This window comes from Geospiza fortis, unplaced genomic scaffold (genome assembly GCF_000277835.1).
Source record: "Geospiza fortis unplaced genomic scaffold, GeoFor_1.0 scaffold130, whole genome shotgun sequence".
Lineage (NCBI taxonomy): Eukaryota > Metazoa > Chordata > Aves > Passeriformes > Thraupidae > Geospiza > Geospiza fortis.
The window spans coordinates 12,558,668-12,571,738 of record NW_005054300.1 but is presented as its reverse complement, the minus strand read 5'-3'; the positions used below and the strand labels follow the sequence as shown (position 1 = coordinate 12,571,738).

General features: G+C 40.9%; 1 protein-coding gene across 2 annotated transcripts in view; it reads left to right on the top strand.

Annotated features, from left to right (window-relative positions):
* The window catches only part of NDST2 (N-deacetylase and N-sulfotransferase 2), a 101,859-nt gene that overhangs the window by 38,285 nt on the left and 50,503 nt on the right, over positions 1-13,071 (top strand). For both annotated transcript variants that reach the window (XM_005417233.2, XM_031063628.1), the window contains exon 2: positions 12,856-12,915. The gene's annotated coding sequence lies outside the window, so the exon portion shown is untranslated. The remainder of the gene's footprint in view (positions 1-12,855; positions 12,916-13,071) is intronic.

Sequence of the window (13,071 nt, the reverse complement as noted above, 5' to 3'; positions counted from 1 at the left end):
TAGCAGGAAGATGTAGGATGGCTCCAGTGCTTGCAGCAGCAAGGTGAGTGATGACGTGTGTGGAGACCTGACTCTGCAGGCATTGGGTTCCCTAGGCCTCGTTTGTCAGCACAGCAGCGACCGCAGGGTCTCCACTGGTCTCTTTGGTTTGTCTGCCTCGGGGAGCATCCCTAAGCTTTGCTGGGCTCAGGGGAAGTCTAGGTGATGAGACATTTTTTATTTGTGCGGGGGATGGGGAAATGGCTGGCTGTTTTGTAAGAACTCCACTGTGATGGATTAAATTTCCTCTTGTAGGATTGCTCTTGGCACATCCAGGCCCGGAGTGGCGGGGCCTGCACTCTCCTGGCTCAGCCTGCTCCGAGGCGGGCGGTGTCAGGCTCTGTGTGCCGGCCCCTGTGCCCTCACTTCCTGAGGGAAACAACCCTCTCCCTCCCTCCTCCCGACAGCTCCACTTGGTCCCTAGTGAACCTCAGCGGGTAAAGACAAAATTCTGTTCATGAATAGTTTTACAGTCCCCTTTCTCCTGCCTACCCTGCTCTCTGTCCTGGGAATGTGCTGCCCACACAGTGACCAGAGAAGAATCCGGAGGCATTTGCAAGATAATGCCATATCAAATGTTCCATTCTCACACTTTGTTCTAGAATTTTTCCAAACTGTTTACTACGCATTCCCTTTCAATTTTCATGAATAAGCACACTTCTCCCAGACTAAGAATGGGAAAATCCATTTCCAAATGTGTGAAGCTATGTAACTGTAATGAATTGCTTTAATTATGTATGGTGTGGTTAGTTTCGGTTAGTTTCTGGAAGCCTCTTGTGCATTTTTGCCTGCCACAAGTAGCTTTTCCTGTTTGCTTGCTGCTGTTTATCAGACTGGCTATCCTCCCAAAGTAATCCTCATCCAAATTCCTCATTTAAGAAATGCTCACCGAGAGCCTTTTTGATCTTCAAATGCTCAGTGTCACCTTGGTTGTTGCCCTGACCGACAGCGGAAGATAGAGTCTAGATTTCTTAATTAGAAACTTGGTGTCTTACGATGTTTTTAAGATACATATTTTTCATCTGGTTTATGAAGTTTGTAGAAAGATATAAAGTTACAGCTCAAGGGAGAGTGAATACAGTTTCAGACATCTAGTAAGCACAAGTAGAGGTCATTTATGTAATCTTCCTCAGCTCCTGAGATGATGGCTCCTGGGAACTTGAGCAGTGCTCTTGCATGTTTTTCTGTAGTTACTGATTTTCCTGGTAAGTGCCAAATTCTTTACTTTTTTCCCTTTCCTGTAGTGTTTGGCAAGACTGGGGGAATGTGCTGTCGATGTGTTTTGGCTTCCTTATTTTTTGAATGACAATAGATACAGAAACACAATTATCTTATTTTTACTCCTGGCTAACGAATGTTTCTTACTATTTTTTTCTTGTCCACTGTTGCCTGCATTAGACCTATTTGTTGTTGTTTCACTTGAAAATGAGCAAGCTTTTTAAGTCTTTCACCTTTTGTAAGGTAGATAGTTTTGGAGTTACTAAGCTGAGGTTATTCCCTATGACAATCAGTGACTTGAGGGGTTAGGAGGTATGAGAAAAGGTCTTTCTTTGAAGACTTTCAACTTGAAGTTGAAAAGGAGGCAGCAAAGATTAAAGGGAAGCTTTTCTACTTTCTATTAGGGGTTTTTCCCTATCTGGAGTGTGGAAAAGTTATTCAGTACTGTTGGGATTAAATGCAGAGAAGAAGTGACAATAAAAATTTTTTCTTCCTCTGTAAAGAGATGATGTTTCAGAAGGTTTGGAGTCAATTTTGAGAGCTAAAACAACCCTTCATATTATGGAGACCTGTCTGTTCCCATCATATCCCTCATGTTTTCTGAGGGGCTCCTGCAGAGCCAGCCACAGTGATCTGAAGTGTCTAGAAATATCCTTTGTGCAGCCCTGACCACAGCTGGGAAACTGATAGCGTTCTTTTGTTCCTCTGCGTGAAGCTATCTGTGTGTGCAAAAGGGAGATATTTGCTCTTCCTTCCTAAAGCTTTCTCTCTAGAAGTTGCTCTGCTCTCAGGATACAATGACCATATTAATGAATTCATCAATCACAATAATCTGATTAAATTGATGGGGGAGAGGGAGCCACCAGATGAAACAAACAGATTATTTTAAGATATATGAGATACCCAATTAGTAACTGACTCAGCATTTAAGTGAAAGTGTTGCTCAAGAGATTTCCTGGTAACCAATGTAATAAATTAGCCTTTATGGCTTTTGTCTTTGAGAAAGGCTCGTGCACTGTTATTAGGAACCTGTAAGTAAAGAGGTAACAAAGTGTTGCACATTAGAAATATCAGCTATATATTACTTTAAAAAGAAGGTATGGATTTGTGTCTGTGCATTTTACTTAGAAATAGCCTAGGCTATGGGCAGTATCACAGACAGATTAATATGGATTTTAAGCCTTGTACAGGTACTTCAGCCATGACCTGCTGAATGTGTGTTCAGGCATATAGGAAACTGAGACTTGAGTAGGAAGGGAGTTGCTTTGTGTCACTGAGGTTTCGGGGCAATCCCCTGGAGTACAGAGATAATGGGAGGGAAGCTCTCTGTCAGGGAGCATATGTTTTTGTGGCGATTACACTGTGTATAGATTAGGACTTCTGGGAGGGAGGGAATGGGAAGATGTGCTTGGAACACAGGACCATCTGCCAGTACCTTGGCATAGTCATTTCATTAATGGGAAGCTTTATTAGCTTGAGTCCTGCAGAGATAGACAAGAAAGGCAGAGAAAGAGACAGAAAACTGTCATCCAGCTGCCATTGAAAATGGGAAAAGATTGCTCTGATAACCTCTAAAATCTGGTTTTATTAGAATTACTTATGCTCTTATAGGTAAGAAGGTATTAATCTTCTTGCAGAAATTTTTTTCTAAATTTTGTGAGGCAGTGTGGGATTTTCTTTGGTAGGGAAACTATTAAAACTGAGGGTGAGCTGGAATAGGAGACAAGGTGCTAGGAAGAAAAAGGGAGGAACTGTGATTTTTAGTGGGAAGTTATTTTTTTCATCAAAATCTGCCTTTTTGCTTTGGTAAACACTTGAGGTGACCTGTATTGAATATTGGATATTTAATGTTTGTGGTGATTTAGGATGACACCTGGAAGATAAAACCCCGAGAGCATCACAGTCTCAGCCCTGGCCTATGCCAGGAACCTCAGAGAACATGGCCTGTGTTCCATGGGAGGAGAAAATTAGGGGAATGCTCTGGTTGGACACAAAATAGTGCTCCCGAGGCAAAAAGGCAATGGTTAGAGACTGTGAACTCTGTTATGTGTCCTCAGGTACCCAGTTCTGCTGCTGACATGGTAAATGTCCAAGTTTGTGTTCTCTTTCTCAGTTTTTCTGTCCTGTAGATCAGAAAAACTATACTTAGCCTGTTTTAGGGAGAGCTCTGCTATTCTGTTGACAGAAGGCTTAAATGCTGTTGTATTTGAACAGTTGTGTTTTTCTTTTGACAGTTGAGTCAGACTTGAGTCTGGGTGAGGGTGAGATGGCAGAGCCTTTGCCTGGTGAAAATGGTGGTTTGGAAGTACAAAGTGATTTAAGTGTTGGCAGTTGGGAAGTTATTTTCCTTTGGTTTATACAATTCAGGTTAGACTGGTAGTTAAGATGAAGAGAAGGAATGAGAAAAGAACTGTTTCCCATGAAAAGCCTTATAATCTGCAGATGCCTTAGTTCATGGGAGTGTCAGTGTGTTCAGGACAGTGTGAGGGTTATGCAGTTTACCAGCAAGATGGTTTGTTATCTAAGGCTGGACAAATTTCTGTATGCACTCCTAAGATGGAATAGGCAGTTTCCCCTTATGTTTTTGCTGATTTATGAGGTAACTCAAATGAAGCATTGTCTCTGACTTTGTCTGTTGTAAATCTAGGGAAACAAAAGGAACATGCATTTTCAAAAAAATGAATAGAAAAATATAGCTTAGGAGTGTCAAAACACCTAAGCAAAGTGATGCTTAACTGAAAGGGGGTTGGTTAGTCATCCACTTTGCAAATTCTCTTTTTGTATTGAGGATGGAAGAAGATTAGTGAGATGAAAATCTGTGTTATTACAGAGATAAGAATGGGTTATGGCTGGGTCCCAAAGGAGAAGGAATTTTTTATTATTAAAAAAACCCAACCCTTTGCTGTGATTCATGTGTAATGCTTAGACAATTACATGCAAAAAAATTACAATAGTAGTGTACAGCATGGTGTATATATCTGTAAATGTATGTACAAATACTGACGTAACATAAATTTAGATCCTGACCCAGTGCTTGTTCAATTCAGTGGAAATGCTTCTGATGGTTCTGACAAGCATTTGATCAGATTCTCACACTGACACTGGAATGTGTTCTGAAGCTCAAACCAGATCTTCTGCTTTAGAATATTTTTTTCTAACTGCCTTAAAATGGAGCAGAGTTGATTCCAAGTCTTAAAAAATATTTGCCCTGCACATGGGACCTTTCTGTGGTTTTTTTCTACTGAAACACTGATAGTATACAGTGATAATACTCCCTTGCCATGTTGCACAATTTTTGCATAGAGTAAGAACCATAAAACAGCAGAATATGCTGACTTACAGGGGACCCATCAGGATGAACGAGTCCAACTCCTGTCTTTGTGCAGGACACCCCAAGAATCCCACCATGTGCCTGAGTGCATTGTCCAAACTGACAGCTCATGTACTTTCTCTCTCAAGTAGTGGAAGAATGTTGTTGGCCCCACAAGGGCATGGTAGGTCAAAGTTTTGGCTCAGTCTACAAGTCTAAAAGGCTTTTCACTTAGTGAAACCATAAAGAAACCTCCAGCTGGCTGGATGCCTCTCTTAAAAATACAAGTGTGGCCTTATTCCGAAATGATGCTCAGGGAAAGTTGTGCATGCCTCAATGTCTTGGGATGAGAGGAGTGGGAGGGGGACCTTTGCTGAGATTCCAGTGAAGCCAGGAAAGTTAGATGTTTGCATGAAAACACGGGGAGTTTAATCTGCTTGACTCAGAATTACTGTGAAAGGATAGAGTAAGAGAGGGGAAGAGAAAGAAGGATGGCAGCAGAGAGCTTTTAACTTGAGACATGAAAGGAAATTAAGAAGGTGAGCAGAAATTTTTATTTCATTGCAAGCCCAAAGCTCCTTTAGCTGTTAATGTGAGCTATGAAATTGTGGAGCTTCATGCAGTGTTTCCCTTCCAGCAGAAGAGCACAGAGCTGGGTGCTGTCTGCATTGAGAGTGTTATGTACAGCTTTACTTTAGTGCCTTTCTGGGTCGGTGGCTCTCAAACAATGCCACACAGAGCTGCTTTAGTTGTGTTTCCATGAGTCAGTCTTCTCCCTGATCATAACTCAGTGTCCTAGAGAATCTGCAGGCTTTTCTGACTGCTAATCTCAAAGCATTTGTGGTGTTCCTTGAACTCAGGTTGGTTGATCATGTGTACCTTTTTGCAGATGCCATTCTTCCTTACAATTCAACCACAGTCAGATTGTTGACTTCATAAAATCAAGTAAAATTAGGCAGCTAAGTCCTTGTACCTTTAGCATTGAAAGAATTGATAATGCTCTCCTCAGATCGTTCTGGCACTGCTCTCTCAGTATCCATAATCTGTATTATTGTCTCATGATTACTGATTTATGCAAAGATTTTTTTTCCAGGCATAATGTACAGTACAATCAAGCAACTGCATCATTTGTAATCTTTCAAAATATGTTTGTGCAGCAGATTGTTTTACCTCTGCATGCCAGAAAACATAAAGGAAGGGGAATGATTGAGTAAAATAGTGTATTTAAATATACTTGCCAAACAAGCATATATGGTAGTGGAGATTTCTCTGGGTATATCAGGTATCTGCTTCCATATGTGGGAAGGTTTGGTGATGGTTTGAGCATTTATACAGTCAACCTCAGTGACAATTGGGAGCCCCGAGGGAGGAGGGAACAGTCTGTTCAACATTTGTGTATTCCTCATCAACTGACTGCACCTGCAATCTTAATCATCAGCAATCAGGTATTTGGGCATTTTGGAAAGTAGTAGCAGTGAGGAGCAGAGCTTGAGAAGACTCTGTGGAAAGAGAAAGAAGGCTATCATTCCTGAAGTGTGAGGAAAACCCTGAAGATATGTCTGTGTCTGAGCATTGGCTAAGCTGAATTTGGGGCTGAACACTAAGCAAGCATGTAAAAGGTAATTGGGTAGGAAGTTTTAATTTCTTCTTTCCTTCACTCCCCTAAAAGCATGGGGTTTTTTTTATAACCTGTTTTCTCCGTTCCATGTATGGAAATATGCAGGTGTGGATACAGGCAATCTGCAACAAGTCTTGCCCAATTTGGCTTCAAGATATTATATTTATTCTTCTTTGGATTTCATTCAGCTCTGTGTGTTTGTATCCAGGAAAACTATCTGTAATTTTTTACTTGATTTATTGGATTGAGTATTTCTTTTTATTATACATTATTTTCTGTACAGCCAGCTGTGGTATTGCCACTTTTTGGGCATCTTGGAGGTTACTACTATGAACGTCAATGAGGTTCATAGGAGGAAAGTTACTTAAACAGCAGATTGAGGAAAGTTACTTAAACAGCAGATTTACATTGAATTATGGGCAAAACTCCATTTTCTTTATTTCAGCGTCTCTTTACCATCATATAAAATGTGTTTTCTATGTTATATTTGTGTAGAGATTTTTGGCTTAATTGGTTCCTCCTTTATAAAAATGAACAATGTTAATTCTAGTTTGAGTTCATTTCTTAGTGGGGGTGAGTTGTAATTTAGAATTGCAGATTCATATCATTGTAGGCTCATGGGTGAAGTGAAGCAAAGAGCTGTTTATACTTCTTTTCCCAACAGCATCTGAGATATTGGAGGAATCTGCTCTGCAATGTAGAGTGCATGTCATTTATGTTAAAAGACAGAGATAAAAGTAGGCATAAGGAGCCTGAAGAGGCAACACTGTCCAGATCAAATACTGACAGTGATAAAGGAAAAACATAAAGCTGACAGGCTTCTGGCTTAGTTTTCTTTATTTAATAGAAGAATAAAATGAGAGAAGCAAATTATTCTCTTCCTCTTCAAATTCTCCATGGTAGCTGTCAGCTTCACTGGGGGTCACCATTTAGGTACAAAACCTTTAAGTAGCTTTTGGTTGACATTAAGTTCATTCCTGTGGGATTTGGGCACCTGGGCATTTTCAGGATATCTGGAACCATAACACATGATTGTCTTTCATTAATCTGGTTTATTTGTTTGCTGCTTTTTTTTTAATGCTATTTTTCTTAAGGTAGCAATGGGTTTGTGACAGGTGCAGAGGGATAAGGCATTGGTTTGACTGTGTGAGCTGTGGTTTACTAGGACCAGGAAAAGACAAGTACCAAACTAGGTGTCTTTAGTCCTTTTGGGTGCTCTTAATTTGGAATGCTTTGAGGAGGGTTAGCCTAAACAAGCCATTAGCAGAATTGTTTAAATTATCTGAATGGGGTGAAAGGTTTAAATACAGTGCTGTACTACTTTAACCCAGTAATTCAGAGAATACTCAATGCTATCAACTTAATTACAACATTGCTGCCAGAAGGCAGTGGCTCTGTGGCAGGATGGAAACTGACAGTCATTCAACATGTATCTATGTAATACATAAATCATAGTTGTTCCTTCTTCAAGACTCTTTGCTCGTTAAGCAACAGTCACAAACAAAGGGTGGGAGTGGAGAGGAAGGGGGAAGAGTAGCAATGGAGTTTAATCAGCTGAGAATGCTGCATCCCTCCTACCACCTGATGAGAGCAAAAACAAATGAGAACTAGGAGAGATCTTTTTATTAATATTGTAGTCATTCCCCCTTTCTTTACAAATTTCTTCTCACAAAGGTGATTTCAGCTGCTAGGTTGCAGCACTGGGAAGAAGGCTACTGATAGCTTTTTCCCCATTGGCCTTGATTGCAGTTGGTTTGCTTTTTTGCTTGTCCAGTGGCCTGCAGCTAAGCTGATAGCAGGAGAGAAAAGGGCAGAGGCAAAGACAGCGTTACTCTTTGAACACTTCGCTGCTTGTATTGGCCTTTCTGAAAATCAGCCTGCTGAAGCAGTCAGGGCCATGGGCATTTCAGAGCAGCATGGTTGCAAGCAAGCACAGCCATGCTGGTGGCAGACAGGGCCTGGGCCACCTGCCCTTCGTGCCGTGAATGGGCTCATAGGGAGGAATCCTTTCCTTTGTGCACAGGCAAGGTGATGCCCCGAAAGGACATGCGAGATCTGAACTAGGGCAGTGGATGAATGATGAACTGTACTAAGCCATTTGCTTAACATAATCAAAGTGATCATAAAACCTTGGAATATTCTGAGTTGGAAGGGATCCACAAGTATAATCAAAGTCCAGCTTCTGGCCCTGCACAGGAGAGCCTCAAGAATCACATCATAGAGCCTGTGAACATTAGCCAGACACTTATGAAGTCTGGCAGGCTGGGTGCTGTGACCTTGATGCTTCTCCTTCATCAGATGGTTCTGCCTTTTTCTCCTGTTGTGAAAAATTTGCTGGTGAATTATGTTGAAGACAGCCCTCATACAGGAGGGAGAGGAGGAATTTAAGGGATCAGATCTAGAACTCTGAAAATTAGACTGCTTTCTCTTATGAAAAATACAAGTTCACATGAGAGCTTCAGTGTGTCTCAGAAAACATTTCCCTTTCTAAACCAGTTCTGCTGGATGTATGTGTATGAGTAATAAAGGAACTATCATGGAATCACAGAATGGAAGGGGCCTCAAAGATTATCTCCTTCCAACCCCTCTACCATGGACAGGGACACCTTCCACTAGACCAGGTTGCTCAGGACCCCATCCAACCTGGCCTTGAACACTTCCAAGGGTGGGACATCCCCAACTTCTCTGAGCAACCTGTTCCAGTGTCTCACCACTCTCACAGTAAAGAATTTCCTCCTAGTATGTGTTGGAAGCCATTCCCCCATGTCTTGTCACTACATTCTCTTGTAAATAATTTCTCTGCATGTTTCTTCATAGACTTCCTTCAGGTACTGGAAGGCCACAATTAGGTCACCCCAAAGTCTTCTCTTTTCCAGGCTGAAGAGTCCCAATTCTCTTAGTTTTTGCTCACAGGAAAGTGCTCCACCCTCTAATCATCTTGGTGGTCCTCCACCTTTTAGACTTGCTCCAACAGGTTGATGTCCTTCCTGTACTGGGTATTCCAGAGCTGGATGCAGTATTTCAGGTGTAGTTTCACATAAATATGTGAAGGTAGATGTATACATGTGTTCTGTTGTCTGATGTCCTTAATTAACTATTTCAAGTATATCCTTGCTGCCTATTTTCCATTTCTTTCACTTGTTTGGAGATTCTGGCAGTGAATGCAGTTTTCTGCATGGTCCTTTTTCTAGAGCATTTGCAGTTTCAGACAGTAGTATTTTCTGATAATTGTTCCTTGGTTTCACTCATTCCCAGATAGCTTTGTCTTTCCTCTTCTCCTTCTCTATGTATATTTTCCTTTTTTCCAGTTTGATTGCTGCAGCCCATCCATACTTACTTCCTATAACCACTGGAAAGCCAACCCTGTCTTTGCTCATCTTTTTGCAGCTTTGAACTGTAAAACTGCACAATTCTTATAAAGTATTTGTTGAAGGAATACAGACCTTAAGTGGCTGTGGTTTCTATTCTGAATTCTATTTTTTGGCGAAAATTAACTAAAATTTCCACCATTTTGTAAGTAGGGCTTCCTATTCTGTGTCCTACTCTCTATTTCTGTATTTCCTTCTATTCTCATATTCCTGTAAATATTTGCATGTTTTCACTACATCAAGCTATATTCTCTTTTCCCCATGTATGCTTTATCATTGTATATTTTTGCTGTGCTTTGGGCTTTTAAAATGATTAATATTTTTAAGCTAAGGACAGTTGTGTTTCTTTGGTGTAATTACTACAGAGACATACAGGGTAGAAGTGTTGTCTGTCTAGTGTGACTTGGATTGTTTGCCCAGACTGAGGATACGATCTTAATGGGAAAATAGTTCTGCCTGGTTGGGCTGCTATGTGAATGGTATTCTTCTGACTAAGAAGACCCTGTTATATTTGATTAGTGTAAATATTAAGGTTTTTATGCTTAAAAAAACCAAGCAGCCTTCTCATTTTCCTGAAAGCCGTTTTATCTTGTAATGGTGAAGGGGGACCACACACGTGCTCTCATATGTGTCATGGGATTTTCAGGCAGCATCTGTTATACTGAGATTTGGCCTTTATTCTGGAGCAAAAAAGTAAAGTGAAACTTCCAGTGTGACTGGTGTTTGAAGAAATAAAGCTGTCAGAAATACAAATGTCACTGCTTATTGAGTCTCTGTATGGTACACACCCTGACTAACAGGAGTTCCTGCAGGAGCCTGCCTGGCTGGCACACAAGCTCCTGAGCTTTCCCACTCCACTGTTATGGCTGGTGAATTTGCAAGTAAATACAAACATGGGAAAAGGTATGATGCTTCTAGAGTTAATGACATCCTTCCAAAATCACTTGATTGTGTGCTAGGCAGAGTTTCGTTTCCATTAGTAAATGCTTTGATGCCTAGAGATGAAATGTGGGGTTGCCTCTTCTGTTCAGCATTTGGGAGCTGGTATTAAGCAGCTGTTGATAATGGTGTAATGTTCACTTTGTGCTGAGGGCTTTGCAAACATACAGATCTGTTTGCTTCTCAGGGATGACATAGGCACAAGAGTATGTATGGAGGAGGGAAATGGGAAATCATTAGGTAAGTTTTTTGCCACCTCACTTGGCTTTCTGTGGAAACAACAACAGTGTCATCCCTTTCATCTTGCATTAAACCACTCCTTTAATTGAGGTTCTGTAAAATAAATCTTGTCATGAAATCAGATTTGGCCAAGTCCAGTCTATTTTACTGATAGATTTTTCTGTCTGGTTGATAATATTGCTCTGTTCTTTGTGTTTAATCACTTATCAATTATTGCGTTCAGTTTAAATTCCCTGTTACACCATTCAGCCGGCATTAAATTCTGCCCCCTTCTTACCAGGCTCTGTTGCATTTCTACTTGTATCTGTTTTGACATGCCTTAGTGGAAAATTGGCACAAAGAGCAGTTTCTTCACCTCCTTCCTATAACAGTTTTCTGAGTTTCTGTAAGCAGGAGTAAGTTGAATTTTTAAAAGCTGAAGACAAAATTATTTGAAACTTATGTTCCCCTCTGAGCATCTCCCCTGCATTTGCTATCTGCTAATCCTTTTGGGTTTTTTCAAGTTTTCTGTATTCTGGAAAGTAAAATCAACTAGATCAGAGTGATACTGTATCTTGTTCCAAATCAGCATCTTGATAATAGTTTACACCAGAGAGTGCAAGATACTTTGCAGTGAAACAGAGAGCCAACCCCTATGGGAAACTTCTATTAAATGCTAGTAGCTGGGTGTTGATGTATCTGCTTGTGTGGGTCTTACCGACTACCATTAGGGTAGAATTTTATAGATTCTGCTAATAATTAACTTCCTAATTTGACTGTTTTTCTCAATGATTCTCACGGGATTGTACTGTGAAAAAAACATTTCTTTAGTTGTCAGTTCTTTTTACAGTGGAATCAAACATTCACATCTTCTGTAGTTTAGTTGTTTTGTGGTTTCATCTGGCTGTTCTGATGTTTACCCTGGTGTTTTGGGATCTGCGGAGGCCAGGCATGAAGGGCTTCTTATTCTGCTTTCTCAAACTATTTAATGAAGGAAGATAAGAATTATGGATCAAAAGAAAAGAGAAAAATTGTATCCTGCAAAAGGATAGGTGGTTTTTTTACTAAACTAATCTTTATCTAACCAGGAAAAAGGAGAAACTTTTGCTTTTGTAATTATGTGAGGAAGGCAGAGAGCTGGGTGTGCTTCATTATATTTACAGGCAGGGCAAGTGTGGTTCTTGTTCAGTAATTGGCTGTAGAGGTATTAAAGATTATTGGCAACTCAAAGGTCAGAACTTTTTGCTGAATCAGGGTCAGTGTGAACTGGAAGGCTACAGAGGTACCTGATGTGAAAGATCCAATTTCAGAGGCTGTCCAACAGGTATAGTAAAATTATAGCAGTCTAGTCTGTGCCCTCCCTGGGGGTGTTGGTGACTCTTGAGACGCCCTCCCTGGCCAGCTGCTCTGTGTGCCTGTCTCGGTGTGTATGTGTACACAGACACATTTCCTGAGCTTCAGCTGCTTCACAGAGCACTGCCATCCCTGTGATCGTCAGCCAGGCAGAGGTGTGGAGGAGGGCGTGACTCCCTCCTTGGGGTGGCTTGTTTTTATTTCACAGTATACCTAATTTTGGAGGCTTTGGGAATAAACTACACAAACTTTGTCACACCATTGAAGTTTTACTGAACTGATTTAGCTGTGGCTAAGACAAAAGAAGGTAACATGTTATAATTTGCTTTGTTGGTTGTTTCAAAGACGACAGTATTAATGAACAGGTGTGAGAAATCCCATTCAGATTGTGCTGGCATTTCCAGTTCTCTCAGCTCATACTGAATTTGCTTGTTCTGTGAGCTTTCTTTTTCCTTTGTGGTTCTAAATCCAGATTCCTGGTTTGTTGACTGGGGGATTTTTCCCCCCCTGCATTTTTCATTTCTCATCTTGCCCCACACTTTCTCACTCATGCACAGTTGAGGTTGCTGCAGTGCAGCCCTGTGTCATTGTCTAGTCATTGCCAACATGGCTGTTGTCATGGCCTCCATCTGTCCTCATGCCCTGTTTAGTGTAATGTAATCATTACCTTGGTTGTGGAGAGCGAAGGTGTTCCTGCTAAGTAAATGTTTACCAACACTGCTGAAGGCTAACTTAGGGAAGAGGGAGAGGGAAAATTTTGTTTTGTCTCTTTTTTTTTTTTTTTTTAACAGAACCTTGTTCCTGAGTGAAGCAACTGATGAGTATTTTCCTTCACCCGGCTGTGATCAAAGGTAAGTGCACAATCTTTTGCATTTTTATGGACTGAAATATTCAGATTTGGTGAGGGGAAGGCCTCAGGTCCTCCTGAGCAGTCTCATGTCAGAAAATAGCTATGGATTAGGAGGGGGCTAGACTATTTTGTTGCAGAGTAAAGTTGCACTCTCTTT